The following is an 8,289-nucleotide window of genomic DNA, read 5'->3' as shown; positions in this document are numbered from 1 at the left end:
GACTACACAGTGAGATTAGCTGTTTTTCTCGTACAGATATTCTGTTGTAATTATATTTTCTTTACTTTTTATGTGTGATTGAACAATTTTAATTGTAGCCTTCATTATATCCTATTCCAAGAGTCTATGCACAGCTCAAGACTATATATGGAAGTGCATTGGTAAAGTACCACCTGATTGTCATTACTAAAAAAAAAGCATAATTAATACTGAATACGAAACAACACTTTCATTTATACATGCCAGTTATCTTGTAAGTCCTAACCGTCTTCTCCTAGTATATTTTATGTTAGAACTGATACTCTGCTTTATGTTTTAGAAGAAAAGCCTGCTTCTGTCATTGAAAGCTCTTCCATTACTTAGTAAACTACCACCGAGTTTTTTCTGGTAATTGGAATACTGATATTACTGTTTGGAGGAGGAAAAATCTTTCCATATAATTTTTAGATCAACAGTACTTAATATGGATACCATGGTATTGTACTCAATAAAAAAATAAGTACTTGACAAGCACAAAACATCACATTGAACTTAATTTAACAAGCTCAAGTGTATACAAATACTCAACTTGTGGTTGGTATATGTTTATTCTTACAATACACTAATTATTGAATGACTGGAACTCTGTAAGAAACTCTTTTAAAAGAGGATGTCCAATATTTTCTTCATATTACTATTCTGGGCCCACCTAGACTTTTAAAACAATATAACTTATGTCACATTTAAGACTCTCAACGGCTTTTATTTGCAATGGATCTTAATTTCAATCACTGACTTAATCACAATTAAATTTCAAGGATTTAGGCTTCAGATCGACCTTCAGTCAGCAGATGTTAAACCAAATCTACCAGTAAACATATCTTTATACAGGTAAGTTGTAGGGGATAGAGTTAAAACAGTATTTAATCTTTAATCTTACTAAAATGTTGAAGAACTGTTCATTAAAGGATGCAGTTCCACCAACTCCACAATGCCTGGAGTCTATGGAATTCTGTGTATTTCTAATTCAGTATACATTGGAGAAACAAAACGTTACTATCTACCTGAATTAATAAAACCATCAGAATTTTAAAACGTCAAGTTACACAGAAATCAGCCATATCAGAAAACGTTTTTATGTTTCACGACAAACAGTAATTTTGTAACCTAATTCAATTTTCACAGACTTACCATTTGAGTCAGCCTTCTAATATAATAATTAATTGGTATTATTGATCCTCAGTTTCAAACTCAGAAGAATCGAAGAAACAATAACTCAACTAAGGTATCAATAAGAATCCCTTATAATTATCAATAGTCATGAAAGCAATACTATTTCCGTTTCACTCTTCCAATCAAGATAGTAATTTATCCACATAATCAATAAAGTTTGTTTATCAATTAACAATTCAGCACAGTTAAACATAGCAAAAGGTAATCTGCTCTTAACCAAAATCAATATTTACTTTTGACCAATCACTCACATTCACAGCTAATAATAATAATAATAATAGAGGAACATAACAATAAAAATCTATTCATAAAATTTATGATTGCCAAGCGTTTCAGTCTGCCACAATACAAAATAATATAAATTTGCAGATTTGAAATTGGTAAAAAATATCTAATAAAACTAAATGTTTGGCTAAGAAATTAGAGAACTAAACATAATTAATAACAATCTCGCCATCCGACAAATCTAGATTTTTTTATCCCATGAAGATAATTTTAAGGTAATGTGTTAAGATGTTTTAGGTTCAAAAGCATCTTGCATACAATGACAAGAAACCTGTTTTCACATTTACTAAGCTCATGTTTATTAATGTGTCTCGGCTGAAACACTACATGTGTCTGTAAAATACGTTAGTACCAATATAAATATTCATAAAATTATTCTTGTTTTAATATATTTTATTTTTCCCAATATTGATGTTCCATAGATCTCCATCCATCTCACGATCACAAGTAATTTGAACTCGTGTGTGTTTCTTACCAGTCAAACAAGGTTTCAAATGTATTATTTTTGGAAAAACAAGAGAAATAAATTGAATTGACAATCAATAGTGCAGCAGTAGCAATGTATAACAACATGTATCTTCCACATTGTACATTATACGTCTTACCAATTTTTTTGGAGAATATAAATAATTTGTATCTTCCACATTGTACATTATACGTGTTACCAATTTTTTTGAAGAATATAAATAATTTGTATCTTCCACATTGTACATTATACGTCTTACCAATTTTTTTGGAGAATATAAATAATTTGTATCTTCCACATTGTACATTATACGTGTTACCAATTTTTTTGGAGAATATAAATAATTTTTTAAAGTATAAAAACGCAATAACTCATTTTGTAATCAATTTGTAGTAAAATCTATAATGCATTCAACAGTTCATCTTCAACCAATGAAGCGTTTAATTATTTCTTATTCATCTCTGTTATATAATTTCTAGAAATATTGAATGCATAAATTTCAATTTAGGTAGTTGACATACTATATGCAATTGCTTGGTTTTCTAAAATTTATAATTACATGATGGAATTGAAGATTATTTGTTTTATCTTTATTGAAACAAAAAACAGTTCTTCATAAGCCTATCTTGAGATGTGTCTAATTTCTACATTAAATACTAATGTTTTAATTACATGAATCTATTAGAGTAACTTATGATCTTGTCGTTTGTTGACTTCTCTGTGGTTCGCCTTTCTTGCAGAAATTCTATCAGGATACCACAACTCGTACTAGATTCATTATCATTTCACAGTTGATGTGAAATATGAAAAGGATTACGGAATTTATTTAACAACTAATACAGTAATTTGAGTGTGTTATTTAACTTAACTAAGAAATATCTAATCAAAAAAAGTAATATTCAGGTACTATGATTATAAAAATTTAATAATAAAGCAGAAAAACTATTATTAAATTGATAGAAATAGTAATGGCTTATTATTGTACATTTATAAACTAGGTATAATTGGGATTTTATATGCTGGAAACTATACAACATAAATAGATTTATTTCAAACTGCCAGAATTATTTTTAGTGTTTAATTATATAAATATCTTTACAGTCTGTTTCAACAAAACAACTATATATTTATAAATATAACTAACTATTGCTATTTATTTGCGTTACAATATATCCATACAGTATAATTCTTAATTGGAATATTAATGCAGGTATTTCTTTATTACTACATGAAAACAGATTGTTTTACTTTTTTGATAGTAAGCTTGTAAACATAAATATTTAGTGATAAATAAAAAATAATAATAAAGATTAAAAATTTCTAATTTTTTGTTTTTTGATAATTTTTGCTTCTTGAATTTATAACAACCTTTGTTAGTGAGTTTTTAAATTTTTACCAACAAGTTTGTATTATTTAGAATATGTTACCAATCATCTTCTATTTTAAAGTTTATATGTTAGGCGTAAAGTTTAGTCTCATAATAGTTTTTAAATAATATAAGACAGGGTATTTTATTATTTAAAATTTGTAATAGTAGTTTTAGATTATGATAGTTTATAGTCAACAATGTTTTAAACTTCTTACTGAATCTTTACATTAATAACTGATTACCTTTGTTTTATCTAAAAAAATGTTTAGTAATGAACTTATGACTTTATATTAAATCTATGACAATTCTCTATGTACACTATGTATTGGCTGAGAAATAAAAATCTATTGTCTATTAGTCAGTATGATCATGTTAGGTACTTTGTTTGCATATTTAAAAACAACAAAGCTCTGTAGATTTTTAGAATATTATCAGAAATGAATGTATGATACTATTTTCTGCCAGGTTAATTCTTCAATATGGTCTCTTACAATAACACATTAGTAGTGCTGGCGTGGCTTCACGTGTCACATTTCAGTGCAGACAATACGCCAATGTGATCTGGTGACTTCAGTTGGAACTATTTCCAACAGTTTGTTTTCTCACTGGACAGTGGATATTCAATTCTAAATTTATGTTTCCACTCAATGTGGGCGTTTGTTTTATTCAGTTGCTCATAGAATCCAAACAGTTGAATCAAATCAGTTGGGGCAATAATTAATTATTATTACTCCTGTCTGCCTTTGTTTATTACCAACTGGCTTGTGTTTACATTGTGTTTCAAATTAATTGGTTACTTCTTAATACTGGATCTGGAAGTTGAAAAACCTGTGTAATTGCACACCACTTTCAGTTTAAAATTGGTATATTATCAATAATTGAAGACGTAAAGATAATAATATTTTCTTGTTCAATAAACATATAGTTAAATAATTTTTTTCAAATTGGCATTTTTGTCATAGCGCATATAAATGTGATAAATGTCTGAGAAGTACTTCCCACGTGGAGTCTTATAACAAAATAAAAAAAAGCCTTGTACTAGTCCAAATATACAAAGTGTGTTCAAAAAAGGTTCTTTGCTCAAAAAAATGAATATGATTATACTTTCTTTGTTTCAATTTTATGAGTAAATAGTAAAACGAGTTTTAAAGTATATGTTATATATAGAGGTATACGTTTTTATTTTATAAAAGATATAAAATATTATACCCCAACTCATTTAATTGTGAGTTGTAGGCCTAGGCCTAAACATGAGTAGTTTACTATTATTTTGTATAATGTTAACAATTTTGATTAATGGTCTTATTATTTTTTACAGGTATTTATGTACTACATTTTTAAAAGTGGATTAATGAAGACGACAAACGGCTAATCAGATATTTTAGTAGGTGTAATAGCAGCAGGCTCTCCCACAGCAGGTTGTAGGCGGACTTGAGGAAACTCCCACGATGAGTGTTATTGAGATGAGACGTTGGGTGAAGTGAATAAAAAGAAGTAATAACCACAGAACATCACTACACAGGCCGACCAAACAGATGGTAGTTGTTACTTCTCTACCATCTTCTACACTGTGTTAATTGCTGTTGTAATGTGGAGTACCCAAGCCGCGCAGTAAGATAAACATTTAACGCTTAATTGGCTGATGAGACTCAATTCACAAATCACCTTTTGACAATTTGGCCCAGCAATAATGCTGGAGGTCTTGATGGTACTATGTGAACCTTGAAATCCTGAACTGGTCACAGCATGTTTCATAAATCCTTCCTAAACCATAAAAATTGTTTTCAGTGACATGCTGAAGCTCACGATACAACTTTTGTACTTAAACATTACCCTGATGCCAACTGAATTGAAATGAAATCTGACTTACGCCAGGTTCCACAGAACGAAGCAATTACTACAGAAAGGTAGTAGGTTAAGTTCTTTTCACATGAATCCGAGCATATGGTACATGGTCCGGGAAATGTGAAGTAAGTTTTTTTATTTGATGAAATTTTCATTTTTATTCACTGGAAATGAAGTAATTGCTTCAAAATCAGTGTAACAAGGAAGTATTACTTTTTATTCACTTCACCCATTAAGATTTAAAATAATTGGCATGAAGTGTAATAAGTATATACCAGAGAAGTATACTAATAATAAGTATACTAGTTCTTCATCTTTTATTTTATTACCAAGAGTGCTCTCACCAGGAGTGTATTTTGCCTGTAAAATCTTCTGTTGGAATTACAAGTTTTTATCTTGGTCAGAGAAACCAAAAATTATAAATAAAATCTTATTTTAAAAATTAAAGATTTTATTGAAGCTATAAGTGCCTATTACTTGGGATATTTTACATAAACATATTAAAAAATGCCACCCAAAATATGTTGATGGAGCTAAAATTGATATTATTTGAAGTTACGATTCTCCAAATGTCTTGTAGTTCTATAACTAACCCAACTGGAGATTTAGTCTGATTAGGCGGACATTTTGTCGAAGACATATCTTCATGGAGAATCCACTATTACACCACTTGTGTGTTTGTAGATTTCATAGATTGAGATGGTTACTTTTCTACAGAAAAAATGTAATATTTGGAGGCATATAACGGAATTCGAAGAATATATTTTATAGAAGAGGACTTACATTTTAGTATTAATACCAATATTGAATGTGCCATGTACAAAATATTTCATTGTGACCAATCAAAAAGAATTTCCTTTGTCAGAACTTGAACCCAAACCTCTGACATGTTGGATATATATATATATATATATACTAACCATAAAATTACTGGAACCCTTAATTTATTTAGCAATTATTTCACTTTTTACAGTTTCATTATACACCCTAAAAATTTTACACATGTATAATGTTAACATACATAAAATTAAGAGCGTTTACTTTATGTGGTCCAAAATAAATCAATACTCTTAATATTACAGAAGATTCTTACTACTTTTATTAAGTCATGACTTGATGTTTATTTATTATTTTCTGTAATACTAATAGCCTTTCATCTAACACTATGTATTATACTGAATGATAACAGAACTTTGGCATACATAAAATGGTTTTGAAAATTAAATCCAAGATCAACAACATGCTGTATCTACTCGTAACACTTTCCGCCATCTTGATGTTTAGTTTATCATGATTCCCAGCAGCCATTGTGACAGCTCAGTCGTTGCCATGAGGTTATGTCCTTGTAGCGGGATGTGTGTTTTATTATTTGTTAGGTTTAGTTAGTACAGGTGGTGGGATTTCTTGTAGGCATTGCTTTGATTTGTTTACCTAAATTAATTTGTTACCTCATTCCTGCACCTTAGGGCATAGGCATAGAGTATGGGGCGATGGCTTTGTATGAATGGTGATGGGTGAACGTCTTAATTTCTTTGTAAGTTCTATTTTATTTATTTATTTTTAGTTTCATAAAGAACCTTCTTTTAATTTTATTATTTTATATAAATAAAGATGATCATTTTTGAATGTAAATAGTAATGTAGACTATATTGTGGTTCTTGCTTTTCCACTAATAGTACAGTTTATTAATTTATGGTTAGGTCTAAGAGAGGACTTAATAGTCCTAACCTCACCAATTGAGTATGCTTTTTCGTTGAATATTAAAGACATTTTTCATTTCATCTTCATTTCACCTTAAAAATGATACATTATTTTATGTACAGGGAGCGGCAAAATGATCTGACGGTTTTATAATGTAAACAACTCAAACGTTTAAAGTGGTACAAAGTGTTTTATTGCAGATTTCAGATTGGTATTTATGAACACTTATAAAAATAACAAAAAAAGGGCGAGTTGATCCGTTTAAGATTTGAATATAACGTCTTTCAAATGATGTCCATCTTTGGCGATGCATTCTTCCAATCTTGCACTGAAATTGTCAAACACTTTCCCTAACATTTCAGGAGAGAGGTTGGCTATTTCTTGGCGTATGGTTTCCTTCAGTTCATCCAATGTGCGGGGTTTGTTTGTGTATACTCTAGATTTCAGCAGTCCCCACAAGAAGAAGTCACAGATGCTGAGATCCGGGGAGCGAGGTGGCCACGCAATGTCCCCGAAACGCGAGATGACTCGGCCACGAAACTTGCTTCTTAAGAAATTTATTACCACATTGGCTGTGTGGGCAGTTGCCCCATCCTGCTGGAACCAAATTCTGTGGTGGTTGAAGCGATTTATGCGTATTTCGGGGATCAGGAAGTTTTTCAACATAGTCAGGTATCGTTGTGAATTGACGGTTACAGTTAGACCGTTCTCTTCAAAAAAGTATGGGCCTATAACACAATTTTTTGTTACGCCACACCACACAGTGACCTTGGGACTGTGAAGAGGTCGTTCATGCAGTTCTTCTGGATTGTTTTCTGACCAATATCGGAAATTCTGTTTGTTAACATAACCATTCAAATGAAAATGAGCTTCGTCGCTCATAATGAGAATTTTTTCATCTGTAAGCAAATCAATCATTTGCTCTGAAAATTCAATGCGTTTTGCATAATCACTGGGCTTCAACTGTTGCACGATAGCCATTTTGTACGGATGAAAGTGCAGGTCGTACCTTAATATTCTTCTTACCGAGCGGTCAGACATCTGCAGAGCTGCAGCTTGTTTACGTGCAGGCCGCCGAGGACTGGCTTCCACAGCTCCTCTCACTCTCTCGACGTTCTCTGGCGTCCGGGCTGACCTTGGACGGCCTGTTAATTTTCGTTTTAAAGCTGAACCGGTAGCTCTAAAGTTACCCACCCACAGCAAAATGGTGTTTCGAGTTGGCACTTTCCCTCTTGGAGCCACATTATAAACGTCTGCGGAACTGCCGCTGAACAGCAACAACACTATCGCCACTTTAAAAAAATGCTTCTACAACGAACGCACGGTGCTCAGCTGTCCACCGCTCCATGGCTACTAAAAATGTCCGCACGTAGGCTCTGCCACGCCCCTATCCCCACCACCCCCCACCACT

This window comes from Homalodisca vitripennis, chromosome 5 (genome assembly GCF_021130785.1).
Source record: "Homalodisca vitripennis isolate AUS2020 chromosome 5, UT_GWSS_2.1, whole genome shotgun sequence".
NCBI classification, from domain to species: domain Eukaryota; kingdom Metazoa; phylum Arthropoda; class Insecta; order Hemiptera; family Cicadellidae; genus Homalodisca; species Homalodisca vitripennis.
The sequence above is the reverse complement of the archived record's forward strand: the minus strand, read 5'-3'. Positions refer to the sequence as shown.